Genomic DNA, 14,788 nt, shown 5'->3' with positions numbered 1-14,788 from the left:
TCCTAGTGTATGTGGAGGCAGAGAATAGGGGAGGGGAGCTCCTGCTTTCACAGTGACTGTGACGCTCTGGACAGGGACTGGACTCCCCCTAGTGGTGCTGTAACATCATCCTACTTGAAGCAAGATGGCTTTCTCCCTTTGGGTTCAGCTGCCTTGTGAGTTGATAAATTCCCACCCCCTGAGGTGTTCAAGCTCTTAAATTCAACTCTAAAATCTTATGAATTTTGTTTGAACCCTAGTTTCCAAGATTCCAAGATGACAGCTTCTAGAATTCTGAGGTTCTGTGACTCCAGTGGAGAATCCCTGGGTTGTTATCCTGGGTGTCCTCTACAAAAGGCTATTCTTACAGACAAATTCAGCCCAGGACTCCTCCCTATCCTCCCAGGAGTCAAAAGGAGTTGAGAAGGGGACTATTTCTGAGTACTTCAAGGCATTTCTGAAGTTGATTTGAACAATACAGAATTCAGACGGAGAGATAGAAACTGTAAAATTCATCAATTGAAATGCTGGTAATGAAAAAATACTATGAATAATTTTTGATAGGAGATGGCAAATTCTTTTAATAGGATTATCTTTATCTAGATTCAACAAGGCCAAGGGAAAAAAATCTGTGAACTTAAAGAAAGGTCAATAAAAATTGGCCAAATTGAAATACAAAGAGGAAGAAGAGTGGAAAAACTGGAAAATCCAAGAGCTGTAAGATAATATAAATCAGTCTAACATATGAGTTATTGGAATCCCACAGAGAGAACAAAGAATGTAGCAAAAGAAATATTTAAAGAAATAATAGCAAAATTTTTTCAGAAAATGAAAAACATAAAATTACAAAGACTATGAAGAAGTTACAGCAAAACACCAAAATAGAATAGGATAAACACCAAAAAATACACACACACTCTCTCTCTCTTTCACCTAAACAAAATCATATTCAAACTACTGAAAACCAAAAACAAAAAACAGAACTTGAAGGCAGCCAGGGCAACCATTTATATAGAGAGTAACAAATTCAAGAATTGTAGCATCCTCATCAGAAATCATGTAAACCAGAAGACAATGAAGTGATATCTTTAAAATGTTGACACACAAAAATATCTGTCAACCCAGAACTCTATACCCAGATAAAATATATTTCCAAAAATGAAGAAGAAATAAAGATTTTTTATTTATTCTTTTTTTTTTTTTTTTTTGGTCATTCCTGTGGCATGTGTAAGTTCCCAGGACAGGGATCGAACTTGTGCCACAGCAGTGACCCAAGCCACAGCAGCGACAACAGTGAATCCTTAACCTGATGAGCCACTAGGGAACTCCAGAACTAATGATTAAAAAAAAATTCAAGCAAAAACCGACATAATTCATTACCAGTAGATCATTGCTATGAAAAATATTAAACGAAGTTTTTTAAGAAGAAAGATTGTGATAAAAGATAGTTATGGATCTATAAGAAGAAATAAAGATGATTGGAAATGGTTAAAGGAAGGGTAAATATAAAAATTTTTTAAACTTGTTTTAATTGCTCTTAAAGAGATTTGATGATCTCAAGCAGGGATAAAGAAGATGTGGTTATACAGTGGAATACTACTCATTCCACTGAGTAGTACTCATCAAACTACAGTCTGTGGGCTGGCAATTTTTATGAGTAAAGTTTTACTGGAACACAGACATGCCCATAATTTATTATTGTCTATGGCTACTTTTTAAAAATTGAAGTATAGTTGGTGTACAATATTAAATAACTTATAGGTGTACATTATAGTGATTCACAACTTTTAAAGGTTACGCTCCAATTTATAATTATTATATAATATTGGCTATATTCCCCACATTGTACAAAATATACCTGTAGCTTATTTTATACCTAGTAGTTTGCACCTCTTAACCACCTAACCCCATACACCCCTTTCCACTTCCGTCCCCCCACTGGTAACCACTAGTTGGTTCTCTATATCTGTGTTTAAGCTTCCTTTTTGTTATATTCACTAGTTTGCTGTATTTTTTTAGATTCCACATGTAAGTGATATCATGCAGTATTTGTCTTTCTCTGTGTGACTTGTTTCACTTATCATACTGCCTTCCAAGTCCATCCACATCCAAATGGAAACACTTTATCTTTTTACTACTCAATGGAATGAGTAGTATTCCACTGTATATAACCACATCTTCTTTATCCATTCATTTGTTGATGGATACTTAGTTTGCTTCCATATTTTCACAATTGTAAATTGCTGCTGTGAATATTGGGATGCAGGTATTTTTTTGAATTAATGTTTTTGGAGGTTTTTTTTGATATACACCCAATGCAATTGCTGGGTCACATGGTAGTTCTATTTTTAGCTTTTTGAGAAACCTCTATACTGTTTTCCACAGTGGCTGCATCAATTTACATTACCACCAACAATGTACGAGGGCTTCCTTTTCTCCACATTCTCTATGGCTGCTTTTGAGTTATTATGGCAGGGTTAACAGTTGCAATAGAGGCTGTGTGGAATGAAAGACTAAAATACTTGCTATCTGGCCCTTTAAGAAAAAGTTTGACAACCTCTGGTTTAAAGAAAAATTAGAAGCAATGTATTGTGGGTTTATAGCATACATAAAAATAAATATCTTACAAAAAAGGCACAACTATGGAGGAGAGGACCTGGTAGTATACCACTGTAAGCTTCTTAAATTGTACATGAAATGGTATATCATTTGAAAGTAATTTTTGATTAGTTAAAGATGCATGTTGTAAATCACTGGGCAACTACTAAGAGAGTCATACATAATAAGGCAGATTTTTAATAAATATTCAATCAAAGAGGAAGCAGAAAGACATGGCAAAGATCAGATTAAACAAATAGAAAACAATTAGCAAAAGGCTAGATATTAATCCAGCCATATCAAGAATCACATTAAATATAAATAGTCTAAATACAAATTAAAAGACAGAGACAGTTAGGAGTTCTTGGGTGGCTCAGTGCATTAAGGAGCTGGTTTGTCACTGCTGTGGCCCAGGTTGCTGCTGTGGCCCAGGTTCTATCCCTGGCCTGGGAATTTCTGCATGTCATAGGTGTGGTCAAAAAAAAAAAAAAAAAAGATAAGAGATAGGCAAATTGGATGTAAAAGCCCACTTAAACTATAAAGATGTAAATCTTAAAATTATGGGAGAGAATGTATTTCATGCAAATTTTTATATTTTCTTAATATAAAGAACCATGGAGAGGCTGTATTAATAGACAAAGTGGACTCTGGAACAAGGAATATCCTCAGAGATAAAGAGAGACATTATATAGTGATTAAATGGTCAACTGATCAAGACAAATCTAAATGATGTAAACATGTATGAATCTAACAACAAAGCTTCAAAATACACGAAACTGATGGATCTGAAAGATGAAATACACAACTTCACAGGTATATTTGGAAACTTCAATACTCTCTTCCCAGTAATCAGTGGAATAGATGGAAAATCAGTAAGGATATATAAGACTTGAACAATACCATCAATCAACTTGGCCTACTAAACTTCAGAGTATGTTCCATCTAACACCGGCAAAATATACATTCTTTTCAAGTACACATGCACATACTAAGATAAACTATATTCTGGGCCATAAAACAAACACACAAGTTTCTAAGAACTGAAAACATACAAAAAGAATGTTCTCTGACAAAAACATAAAGTAGAAATCAGTAACAGATGGATATCTGGAAACTCACTAAACATGTGGAAATTAAACAACACATTTCTAAATAACCCATGCTTAAAAGAAAGTTGTGATGATAATTAGAAAATATTTTGAATTGAATGTAAAGAAAATACAACATATCAAAATGTGAGGGTGGAGTTAGAGCAGAGTTTAGAGCAGCGATGTCCAATAAAAATATAGTGTGAGCCACGAATGCAAGTCACATATGTAATTTTAATTTGTCTACTAATCACATTGAAAGAAGAAAAAAGAAAATAGGTAGAATTAATTTTAAATACTTCACTAAACATAATATATCCAAAATAATTACTATTTCTTTTGTAACCACATAAAAATGACTAATGAGATATTTCACACTTTTGTACTAAATTCCCCAAATCTGGTGTTTATTTTACACTATAGCACATCTAAACTCAGACTGGTCGCAATTCAAATACTTAATAACTACATATGACTACTATATGAATGCAGGCTTAGAAGACATTTTATAACATTAAATGCTTATATTAGAAAAGAAGGTAAGTCTCTAATCAATGATGTAAGCTCCATGTCAAGAAAATAGGAAAAAAACTTCACCCAAAGCAAGCTGAAGGGAAGAAATAATACTCCTAAGAGAAGAAACTCATGAAACTGAAAATGGAAAAACCAGCAATGAAACTAAAAGTTAGTTTCAAAAAAATCAATAAAAGTGATAAAGCTCTATCTAGACTGATTGCAATTCCAGAAAGCTCACGGAATATTGTTCAGGTTTTCCGAGTAACCCCTTTACAAACAGAGGGCTGGGGGTTGAACTTAGTTTCGTCTTGATCTACAGTCTTTACTCTTTTTGTTACTTGATCATTTCTTTAAGTTGACTACCATCGAATCTGCTTCTTCCTGCTTCCTTGAAGTTACCCTTACCTGGGGACGTCTGTCATCTGGATGGTGATGTCCACTTTGTGTGGACATCTGTTGCTATTTAACAACCCCCTGCCCCCTTCAACTCCCTCTTCTTTTGGTGTGGAAGCCCATTTTTGGTCTGAGGAACCATCCCTCTCTTACTGCATGGAGGTCTTGGTGGCCTGACGCCTGGAAATTTCTAGGGCCCAGTGGAGAAACAGGAGAAAAGCAAGGCTGTCTGCCTTTTACTCACATGTCAGACAGATCATGGCAGTGTGGATGCCCAGGTCAACCATGAATACAGAGCTTCAGTATTTGGGAAATGGCCAGATCCGCGATGATCTCCGAGGGGTCACTGAAATCCAGGGAGCAGGTGGGGCAGGTATTATTCAAGGAGAGGAGCTTGATGGACTCGCACAACCTGTAGAAGGCAAAGGGAACAAGGAAAGATCAATTTGCAGATACCAGCCGCCCCTGGAGGACGTGCTGAGAACAGGGGCGAAAGCAGAGCATGAGGCAGGACTTGGGAATTGTCAAACAGCCTTGAATAATCCCGTAAACACCCTAAAACACAGCAATGTGTTTAGAGGCCACAGTAGAAAACATTACAGGCATATCTCTAGGTGTGAGTCTCACTCTATGAAGGGCATAAAGGGACCAAGACCTAACAGAGAAGATGTGGGTCTTCATTTCCCATCTCGACTCCTTCAGAAACATTTATTCCATGAATGGGGTGATGGGTGAAACTGCCTGCATCTCAAAAAAATGGCTCTCTTTTTCATAATTGAATTTGCATGAGATCAGAGAGCATATTATATGTGTGTTGGAAAAAATGAATTGAGTTTCAGGAGATGTGAATTCTAACAGCCTCCAGCCCTATTTAAATGACTTTACTTCCTGACCTTCATTTGCCACATCTGTAAAATGGGGATATACTCTGTATGTGCTTAAAAGTAGGGGCTGGAAGTGATGGTTATTGAAAATCTATGATCATGAAAGGCTTACCACATGGAACTCTTTTTTTATCAAGAGTAGAAAAAATACATTGCTTTTTAGTGGACACAAGACAGAAATGATTTGTGATTATGTTACTACATTGCTCAAAAAGCTTTGAATGGTATCTATTGCCTACAGGAATGAGTTCCAATCCTGAGCCTGGGAGTCAAAGCCCATTGTACTTCAGGTCTAATTTCCTATTATCTCTTTTCACAAGAGTCCCTCCCTCTGTCTCCACCCCATGCGCTCAACACGCGACCAAACTAGACAACTAGAGGCATTCCTTCCCGGAGCTGGCAATCCACCCTCACAACCTGTGTCTTTACACATGCTGTCCTCTCTGCTAAGAATACCCTTCCTTTCCCTCCGTTTGTAACCTGTCATATTTCTGATGACGGTTCAAGTCTCAGAGGCTTATGTGATGCCTCTCTGTTCCCTGGTCAGGATTAATTCTCCTTTTGGGGGTGGGGGGAGTTTCACCCACAGCATGTAAAAGTTCTCAGGCTAGGGATCGAACCCACAACACAGCAGTGACCCAAGCCACTGCAGTGATAACACTGGATCCTTAACCTGCTGTGCCATAAGACAACCCTTTCTCCTCCTTATGGTGGGTAGGAATTACACACAAAACTAGGTCCAAAGTTATATTATATTTTTCTAAACATTATTTCCATTAGACTAAGAATGTGAATTTCTGGGAGTTCCCGTTGTGGCTCAGTGGTTAACAAATCCGACTAGGAACTATGAGGTTGCGGGTTCGATCCCTGGCCTCGCTCAGTGGGTTAAAGGATCCGGCGTTGATGTGAGCTGTGGTATAGGTTGCAGATACGGCTCGGATCCCACGTTGCTGTGGCTCTGGCGTAGGCCGGCGGCTACAGCTCCGATTCGACCCCTAGCCTGGGAACCTCCATATGCTGCGGGAGAGGCCCAAGAAATGGCAATAAATAAATAAATAAATAAATAAATAGAGTGAATTTCTGTTCTTTAGGGCGATTAACTTACAGTAGCCAAAAATCAGGGGATTATACACAAGGAAAATATCTTGTTTTAATTTTTTTTTATGGCCATATGAAAATTCTCAGGCCAGAGTTTGAATCAAAGTCGCAGCTGCAACCTATGCTGGATTTTTTTTTTTTTTTGTCTTTTTAGGGCCCCACCCGTGGCATATGGAGGCTCCCAGGTTAGGGGTCAAATTGGAGCTGTAGCTGCTGGCCCACGCCACAGACACAGCAATGTGGGATCCAATCTGTGTCTTCGACCTACACCACGGCTCTCAGAAATGCCAGATCCGCAACCCACTGAGGGAGGCCAGGGATCAAACCCGCATCCTCATGGATACTAGTTGGGTTTGTTAACCACAGAGCCGCGATGGGCACTCCTACACTGGATCTTCTAACCTCCTGCACCTGGCCGGGGACTGAACCCAGGCCTCCACAGTGACCCAAGTCACTGCAGGTGGATTCATAACCTCCTGAACTTCTTTTTTTTTTGGAAAAAGAAACAAAGTGGATGGGATTGCACTTTCTGGGGAAACAATATTAATAAGAACTAAAATGTATTGGGCCACTTCTGTGTGAGAGGCCCTGCACTAAACTATTTACCTGGATTTACATTATTTCTGACAACAACCCTATGAAACAAATACTGTTATTATTATTTTTTAATTGAAGTAAAGATGATTTACAATGTTATATTAGTTTCAGGTGTACATTTGATATTTGTATAGGTTATACTCCATTTAAAGGTATTATAAAATTTGGCTATACTCCCCGTGCTGTACATGATATCCCTGTATATTTTTTTAAAACTAGTACTTTGTATCTCTTAATCCCCTGCTCCTACATTGCCCTTTCCCTTTGCCCTTCTCACTGACAACCACAAGTTTGTTCTCTATGAGTCTGTTTCTGTTTTGTTATTGTCCTTTGTTTTATTTTTTAGATTCCACATATATGCTAAACCATAACAGTATTGGGGAGTTCCCTTTATGGCTCAGCAAAAGGGATCCATGACTTCTGACTAGCATCCGTGAGGACACAAGTTCTATCCCTGTCCTCGCTCAGTGGGTTAGGGACCCGGTGTTGCCATGAGCTGTGATGTAGGTTGAAGATGTGGCTTGGATCTGGCGTTGCTGTGGCTGTAGCCGTAGGCCATCGGCTACAGCTCCGATTTGACCCCTGTCCTGGGAAACTCTCTATGCCACGGGCGCGGCCTAAAAGGCAAACAAAACAAAACAGACAAAGAAACAAACAAAATATTTTCTTTCTCTGACTTACTTCACATAATACTCTCCAGGTTCATCCATGTTAAGCAGGTACCCCCACTTTACAGGTGAGGAAGCTGAGCTTTTGACAGGTTAAGTAATACTCCCAAGGTCATACAGCTAGCAAGTGGGGAGGAAGGACTTAGCTTTAGGTCTGACTGACTTCAGAAACCACACTAGGCATTTTGTAAGGGCTCAGAGACGCAGCTTCTCCATGCTGCAGACTTCTGTTACCCTCGCCCTCCTGGTTAGTGACGTGAAGGATGTGAAGGAGCAGGTGGAATATGTCCTGACCATAGGCATTGTGATCACAGCAGTATGAGGCCACATGGACTTCCCCACGGGCCTGGCAAAATTAAAAGCAATCACCACTCAACCACATTCGCAGAGCTTGGAAAGCACTTTCATCACCTTACCTCATGGGATGCTCACACCAGCTCCTGGTCCCAGGCAGACAGCTCTCGGCAGTAGGTCATCACGGGAAGCTTGCTGCAACCACGTTAAAGGACCAAACGCTTTCAGTGTATTCATCCCGTGCACAGACACAGAGAAGGTTCCTGGTGAAGATGTTAATATAAGGGTCTAAAACTGGAAGCAGAATACAAGAGGGGGCCCATGGGCTTGAAGCCCTGAGCATTTTTGCAAAGTCAAGACAGGTGGGAAGAAGGGAGAAGCTGCTAGCTACCCTATAGTGATACCCCACTTAGCATCCTTTTCAATGAGTCCCAAACCTTGCCAGGCTTACCAAGAAGTTGCAGGAATAATATTAAACAATCTGTGATCCTGAGGTTTGACTATAATTGCTACGTGCTCTAACAGACCTCAGTTGGTCTATTAACTGACCTGGCAACTGTTGGGCGACATATTTCTACAATCTTTTCTTAGCCTCTCTCTTTCTACTTTCTGTGTTAAAAACCCCATCTTGTCCTGCTTTACCTTTACCCTATATTCCTGCTTGAAAAACAGTCACAGTGCTAGTAAATAACTTAAGATTAAGAACAAAGACCTAAAGGCATAAGTTATTCATGTGGTCAGCTGAATGAGGTCATAATGTGTTGGTCTAGGCATGCCGGACCTGTGCAGATAGGCAAACTATTTGCACAGCATGATATGTCCTGTTAAAATAAGAGAAAGAGGAGCCTCAAGGCCCCAGGGGGGTTATGAAGGGTCATTAGCAGAATATGTATCAGCAAGGAGAACGGGGTGCAAACATAGTCATGCCAGGTTGCCGCAGATAGGCATGCCATCTGCAGATGCACAATGATGATTCTCCAGATGCTTTGCATAGATAGCTGATGCCAAGCTTCCTCAGTGCTAATGATTATTAAATGCCTAAAGGTCAGAATAAAAGCTTATCCAGCTACCAGCTATGTGACTTTTAAAATAATAAAATATTTTGTTTGTTCTTCTTTTTCTAATTAATTTAGGTGTTGGGTTGTCGACTTGAGATTTTTCTTCTTTTTTGAGGAAGGCTTGTATTGCTATGAATTTCCCTCTGAGCACTGCTTTTGCAGCATCCCATTGATTTTGAGTGGATGTGTCTTCACTATCATTTGTCTTGAGGTATTTTTTTAATTTCCTTCTTAATTTCCCATTGACCCATTGGCTTTTTAGTAGCATATTGTTCAGTCTCCATGTAGTAAGTTTTTTTCTCATTGCTTTTCCTGTGGTTGATTTCTAGTTTCATGCCATTGTGGTCAGAGGAGATACTTTAAATAATTTCTATATTCTTAAATTGTTGAGGTTAACTTTGTGCCCCAGTATGTGATCAATTCCTGAGGATGTTCCATGTGCACTTGAGAAGAATGTATATTCTGATTTTTTTTGGGATGTAATGTCCTAAAAATATCAATTAGGTCTAACTTTTCTATTGTGTCCTTTAGGATCTCCGTTGCCTTACTGATTTTATGTCTAGAGGATCTGTCCATTGTTGTGAGTGGGGTGTTAAAGTCTCCTACTATATTGTATTCCCATTGATTTCTCCTTTTATGTATGTTAGTATTTGTTGTAGGTATCTGGGTGCTCCTATATTAGGGGCATATATTTACCATGCTGTACAGTAGGAAAAAAATTATATTGGGGAAATAACTATTAAAAAATAATAACGGGAGTTCCCGTCGTGGTGCAGTGGTTAACGAATCCGCCTAGGAACCATGAGGTTGCAGGTTCGATCCCTGGCCTTGCTCAGTGGGTTAACGATCCGGCGTTGCCGTGAGCTGTGGTGTAGGTTGCAGACGCGGCTCGGATCCCTCATTGCTGTGGCTCTGGCATAGGCTGGCAGCTACAGCTCCGATTAGACCCCTAGCCTGGGAAACTCCATATGCCGTGGGAGCGGCCCAAGAAATAGCAAAAAGACAAAAAAAAAAAAATAATAATAATAACGAATTAAAATAATAAAAGAACTACATCCTGCACCTACAACCCCCTCCTCACTTGACGTAATCCCAAAGAGCACAATAAAAGCAGTGTGGTTTCTTGAGGCAGCGCTCTTGGTCCCTGAGACCTTGAGCCCCCGGTTCCCACCTTTACTTAAGATAAATGTCTATGTGTCTTGGTTTATGTTAACTTTTTCTTAAGTTTCACAGCTGAGCTGGTCTCGGCAAGCAACTATCTCTCCCTCAGTTAACACGAATCACTTTGCCCCCACTCTCAGTCCACTAGGTTCAGGATCCCCCCACCACCACTCCAGCAAGGGGTGTAATCCAGGCCCAGACAATCAGCCTGTTTTACCTACCAGCCACAGTACTGGTTCAGAATGAAACATGACTCTAGCTGGGGCTATCAGCATTAATTCCAAGGATTTAATAGACCTTCTGAAATAGAGAAACTCTTTACCTTGGGCCTGATGAGAGAAAGGCCTGTCCAAGGGGTGCTGGCAGTCATATGCTCCAGTAAACCCAATGGGTTTACTGTAAACCCACAGCAAACTGTATGTGAAGAGGGTCCTTGAAGAAAGTCCATGCAGAAAAACAAACCTGAGAGATGGAGAGAGACGGAGACCTGGGGATACCACTTGACTAGCTGGCTCTAGCTATGCCCAAAGTTAGCTATATGCACGGACTTCTTTTTGTTTTAAAACCTAGGCCAGTTTAGATTGGATTTCAGTCACTTGCAAAGGAAAGAGACCTACTAAACATCAATCAAAGCTGGCAGGGCTCTTAGAAATCATTTCACCTAGTCCCTTTGTTTGGTAGATGGGAAGAATGAGAGGAGAAATATCTTGCCCAGAACAGAGGAGAAGTAATGGCCACATTGGACAAAAGCCAGGTCTCATGAGTTATCCAGCTGACTTTTTTTCATGGTGCAGTTTCCTGTCATCTCTTATATCCGTGGAAGACTGAATTCTCAATCATGTCTTTGCTACTCTCCTCTGATGAGGGGAAGCCAGTCCCACTCAGCACATCATCCTTCTGGCCACCACTTGGGGAAATAGAGGGTGATACTTACCTGGGTGGTGGCCCCAGACGTGAAGTAGACCAAGGCCTGGAGCCTTATATATAGGGCGCTGATCACCAACATTCTCCCGTATAGGATGAGCGGAAACTGGGCATGGTCCCATATCTTGTTTTCAGAGGCAAAACCTGTGAGCGGAGGGGCCATAATTACTCTGTGGTCCCCATTTATGTGGAGACCCCATTGAGCCACTGTTTATCATTCTACATTCATTCGTTCTTTTCAGTCGTCAGAAAGCTTGATAGAGGAAAAAAACTCCAACATATGATGGTGTAACCAGGTACAAAACCCAACTGAATTACAATAATATCAATTACTAAAAAGACCTTAGGGGCTTTCTAGTCCAGTCATGTGTAGTCAAGTATCCTCTTTCATGCTCAGGAAAGGCTCTGCTTCCAAGCAGCTCCGTGGCCCGTGGATGATAATGATGGTGACTGCCGTTACAGAAAATTACTGGTAAAATGGATAAGCTGGTACCTTGGCAGGACTTGTGCGTCTGGGATTTGACCACCCGGGGCGGGGGAACACCATCTCTAATTTTAGGTCTTGAAGATGACCTAGCAGCACAGGTGTGCCTGCTGCAGTATGATTTTGGATTCCTTTTGTGTAGAGGGAGAGGAGCGAGGCTATTATAAACCAAAACATGACATAGTTTCTGTCCAAAGGATGGAAAAGGAACATAGATTTACTGGCACCAGGACTTGGGGAAATTGAGGGTGATACTTAGCCGAGTATCCTTATTTGTGTGTCTTTATTTGTGGTATTAGTTGTCTAGGAAACTCTCTATATGCTCATCCTTCATTCCAGCTCTAGCTGTCTGTGATCTGTAATTTTGTGTCTCAGAGTGAAACTGTTGGGCATCAGCTCCGAATAATGGTTCAGGCAGCCTTGCTCGTGTGTATATGTGTGTGTGTGTGTGTGTGTGTGTGTGTGTGTGTGTGTGTGTGTATGGATCAGTGAGGGAATTGGTGGTGGGAGGACCTAGACACACTTCTGAAAAAGGAGAACTGAAAAGGAACCTGTCTGAAGGAAAAAGAAGACAAGAAGGAGCAAGTGAGAGGGGAAATTTGGTGTGCAAGCTGGGACATGAGGGCTTAAGCCTTGGCTTTTGAATTTAACAGCCTTATGCACTTAAAGCTACATCGCTTTTCTAGCCCTTGTTTTCATTATCTGTGGGTGGATGTAAGCACATACATTCAGTGCTGACTTTTTTCCAATAATTTTTCTCCTGCTGGATTAGAATAGCTCTAGCACCCAAATGTGTCAAGTAAGAGCATACCAAAAATAAATAGCTTTTTAATAGGGACACCATGGTGTTTAAGTAGGTTGACTTGTTGGCAGGGATTGTCATAGAAGTTTTTACTCCTCCCATTTTATAGATGGGTAAAGTGAGTCCCACTGAAAAGAGAAGATTTGTTCAACATGCATCATTCTTTCAGATATTTTCTCTGGCAGGTTAGAGGATGAGGGAGCTGGATGGCCAGAGGTGCTTAGCCCTGTCATCAGACGCCTTCATTTTATAGACAGGGAGCCTGAGGCTCAGAGAGACTAACAGTGATCACATTAATAAGGTTCCCCATCTAACACAGAAAACGTGAGGTTCTTAGGTCTGTATGATGGACCAGCCAATGTGCAAAACGCTTTAAATGCACCGTTTAATTTTCACCACAATACTACAAAGAAGGGATTATTATTAAGAAGAAGAAAATCAAGGCTTAGGGCTTTTCTTGCTTAACTTTCTCCTTCTATAAAACAAGGGAGCTGAACTCAAACAGCATGTCTAAAACTTGTCATTTATCATATATGTGTTCTACTGATATTTTTCTCAACAAGGCAATATTTTAAAATTAAATATAAAAAGCAGTATTACAGTTAAATTCTAAGTTGCCATGAATAGAACATATTAACACAAACACATGATGAAGAAAGTAAACAAACATTACCTATCTCCCCACTAAGTGCATCGCACACACCACCAGAGGCATGGAGACACACTGAAAAACCACTGAATTAAAGGACTTCCAGGGGCAGTCCTATCCCTGACTCTCTAAAAACAGAATTCAGGAGGTTGGTGGGGACTGACACTCAAGAGCAATGCCCTTCAAGACGTACCAGCCATGAGAGGAAATCCCACTAAGACTCCACTGCAAACAACGTGACCTCCAGCTTATTTATACCAAAAGGGACTCCAGGAGCCTCTGAAGGTTCTAATTCTTTCTGGGAACCGAGAGGCACCTTCCTAGCCAGGAGAGTGGTGAATGGATGACCTTCTCTGGGGGGTTTCCACGGTGCTCAGGCTTCAGGAGATAGAGGCTATCCCCAGAGGTCACACGCAGGGTCCTTTCCTTACGTTGCTGTTGGCTCTTGAGAAGGAGAAACATCGGCAGCTGTTTCAGCTCACCCCTTTGGCATTGGACAGGCTCTGGGTCCAGGAGCATGACTGAGGGCTTGGAAACCAGGACATGCATGTATAAAGTGTTTTGAGGCTCTCTGCCTCAAAGTGTGGCCAGAGGACCAGCAGCATTGGCCTCACTCGGGGCTTGTTAGGAAAGCGGGCTCTCAGGCACCACCCAGATTCCTGGATCAGAACCTGAATCCTAACAAGGCCCCCAGGTGGTGTGTATGCACATTGGAGTTTGGGTGGCGCTGTTCTGACTTGCTGCTGATGCTGATGGTCTGAAGATCACATGCTGCAGAGCGACACTTCAGAGCAGTCACCCCCAAACTTGGCTGATCCTCACAATCAGCTGGGGAACTCCAAAACCCCTAGATTCCTGGATTCCCAATTGCAAAGACTCACATCCAGTAAAATGAAGGCAGAGTCTAGGAATCTGTTATCAGATAGGCTTCAAGGTGATTCTTAAAGCTTAATCAGGTCTAGGGGAGATAACAGCTGACATTTAGGGAGAACTTACTATATGCCAGGCAGTGGCCTAAGTGCTTTACATCTATTAATCTGTGTGAGCCTCATAACAGCCTTAGGAGAGAGAGAGAGACACTAGTATTAGCCCCATTTTCCAGATGGGAAAACTGAGCCACAAAAAAGTATGGGGATTTGCCAAGTTTTGAAGTGGTGGAGCTGTAAGTAAAATCCAGGTAGCTTGGCTCTCTCTGGAGCAGGGTTTCTCAGCTTTGGCACCATTGACAACTGGGGCTGTCCTGCATGCCGAATGTCTAGCTGCATCCTGGTTTCTATTGACGGGTTGCCAGCAGCACATCCTTCCTACCTGGTACAACCTAAAATGTCTCCAGACTTTGCCAAATGTCTCCTTGGGGGCAGTCACCCCCAGTCGAGAACCGTTGCTCTAGAGTCCATACTTAAATGCCAAATTCCTTGTGCTACCTCTCTAAGAATCACTGGGTTCTCACCAGTAGTTTGTTTTTTACCACAACAGCCTGCTCTAAAAGCCGATTCACACAGTTTGTGAGATGCAAAGCTAGTACTCACATCCACATTTCAAGCCTTAACTGATCCCACACCTGGTGGATGTCTGGGGGGAGTTTCTGTGCCTCT

At 41.2% G+C, this 14,788-nt stretch overlaps 1 long non-coding RNA gene across 2 annotated transcripts in view; it reads right to left on the bottom strand.

The window, feature by feature from the left end:
* Positions 2,321–14,788, bottom strand: part of LOC110257327 — a 33,155-nt gene continuing 20,687 nt past the window's right edge. The window contains exons 3-6 of one of the 2 annotated variants that reach the window (XR_002339801.1): positions 11,269–11,402; positions 10,657–10,796; positions 8,238–8,378; positions 2,321–4,986 (exon numbers count right to left, since the gene is read on the bottom strand). This is a non-coding gene — a long non-coding RNA (uncharacterized LOC110257327). The remainder of the gene's footprint in view (positions 4,987–8,237; positions 8,379–10,656; positions 10,797–11,268; positions 11,403–14,788) is intronic. The other variant, XR_002339802.1, reaches the window with a different exon arrangement.

Source organism: Sus scrofa, chromosome 16, assembly GCF_000003025.6.
Source record: "Sus scrofa isolate TJ Tabasco breed Duroc chromosome 16, Sscrofa11.1, whole genome shotgun sequence".
NCBI lineage: Eukaryota > Metazoa > Chordata > Mammalia > Artiodactyla > Suidae > Sus > Sus scrofa.
This window is presented reverse-complemented; position numbering and strand designations above follow the sequence as displayed.